The 1,869-nt window shown below is 47.9% G+C and overlaps 1 non-coding gene across 1 annotated transcript; it reads left to right on the top strand.

Moving 5' to 3' along the window:
- The first annotated feature begins 688 nt into the window (after positions 1-688).
- LOC130317405 (U2 spliceosomal RNA) lies at positions 689-879 on the top strand. Its single transcript, XR_008864527.1, has one exon. It is a non-coding gene; the product is annotated as a U2 spliceosomal RNA (small nuclear RNA).
- Positions 880-1,869: the final 990 nt, after the last annotated feature.

The following is a 1,869-nucleotide window of genomic DNA, read 5'->3' on the forward strand; positions in this document are numbered from 1 at the left end:
ATTATGGCCTTCATAGAAGCAACAGGAGATTGTTGCATCCATCTAGAACCCTCAGAACTACAGTGCTATGATGTCACTCACTTCCACAGGCCTTGCAGAGTGTAAACAACAACAACCCAGCTTTGTTGTGTATGTAACCATAGGGATTTGTGATGTCACCTAGAACCTTCACAGCAGCGACAGCTTTATGAGGAGCATCAGCACTGCTCTGCCTGAGCAGAACCATCACCGCCATAGGTTGTCAAATAACCCGGATTTAACCCACACAGGTAAGTCCAATGGGGTGCAGGCATGTCCTCTATGCTTACAGCTTCCCGTGGGTGTTGGTTTGATACCGTTTGGGGACAGCCAAGGAGGCATCTGCAGGCAACAAAGGTAGGTGTGTGCTTGTGTGTGTGTTTCCTATGCAGATCCTAAGCCCAGTGTCACATGCAAGTAGGAGGAGTAAGAAGGGTTCCTGGCAAATCCGGGTTATGGATTGCATTTAAAAAGGCCCCGTGGGAGTGCAATGGGCCCCTGTCTTGCTGCTTAGCAATAATGGTATGGGTTTAGGTTCTGCTGTGTGTACTGGTGGTTGACTGCCCCCCAGCCCAGAGTGTGCATGGAAAATTGTCTGGCAGCCTCCCTGACAGCAAGCAGTGATAGTGCCCATGAAGGGGACCTTGTTGGGCCCGCCCCTTTCACGGTTATCGCTTCTCGGCCTTTTGGCTAAGATCAAGTGTAGTATCTGTTCTTATCAGTTTAATATCTGATACGTCCCCTATCTGGGGACCATATATTAAATGGATTTTTGAGAACGGGGGCCGATTTCGAAGCTTGCTTCCGTCGCCCTATGCATTGACCCGATATGGCAGTATCTTCGGGTACAGTGCACCACCCCCTTACAGGGTTAAAAAGAAAGATTCCTACTTTCATTGCTACCTGCTTGCTGGCTAGCCAGCTAGCCAGCCCTGTGGGCCTTGCTGCTGCTGCAGCCAAAAAACAAAAGGTGGTGCTGCTGCTGCTTCTGCTGCTTCTGCTTCTGCTTGTGTCTGGCCCCTGTTGGAGCGTCCAGGCACAGGACTTCTGCTGCTGCTGACTAAATGGCCTCCTTAATTGGATCATTTGAGTAGCCAGCACACCTGTGCAGGTAGGGCATGACATGATAGGCAGCTGCCTTGATAGCGGGTGGGTGCTGAATGTTCCTAATTGACAAAATAAGATTAATGCTTATGAAGAAATATAAAATCTCATCCCTTCCCCAATATCGCGCCACACCCCTACCCCTTAATTCCCTGGTTGAACGTGATGGACATATGTCTTTTTTCGACCGTACTAACTATGTAACTATGTAACATAACATGGGGGGGGGGGGTCTCCTGGCTGTTCACACAGGTGTGTCATTGCTGTACATTGACCATGCATTGCTTCTGTGGTATTGCAAAGGCAAAGACAAATGCTTCCAGCCATCCATTGCACTAATGGATTGGTCATCAGCTGGCTGTCTATGTCCCGCATCAATATAGACCAAAGTACAGAGGGTTAGGCTATGCTATTGTGCACCTACCTGATGCATCAGAAGGTGCGAGGCCCTTGCTAAATTCTGTGCACAGACTTTGAGATCTATACTTTAGACTGTATCTAAACCTGCTCCAACATGGACTGACATTCTGGCCTACTTTCAGCCGATGCGACTTGTCTGTCGCTGAACAGTCGCTTTTTATGTATTCAGCACCTATGTATAATGTTGTAAAAATGCTCTAGAAGCTAAAGTCGCAGAAATGTCACACATATTTGGCCTGCAACTTTCTGTGCGACAAATTCAGACAGGAAAAATCAGTATAAATCCTTAGAAAATTATCCCCCAGTGTCTCCATCTGCTGGCGGTAT

Source organism: Hyla sarda, unplaced genomic scaffold (genome assembly GCF_029499605.1).
Source record: "Hyla sarda isolate aHylSar1 unplaced genomic scaffold, aHylSar1.hap1 scaffold_1997, whole genome shotgun sequence".
NCBI lineage: Eukaryota > Metazoa > Chordata > Amphibia > Anura > Hylidae > Hyla > Hyla sarda.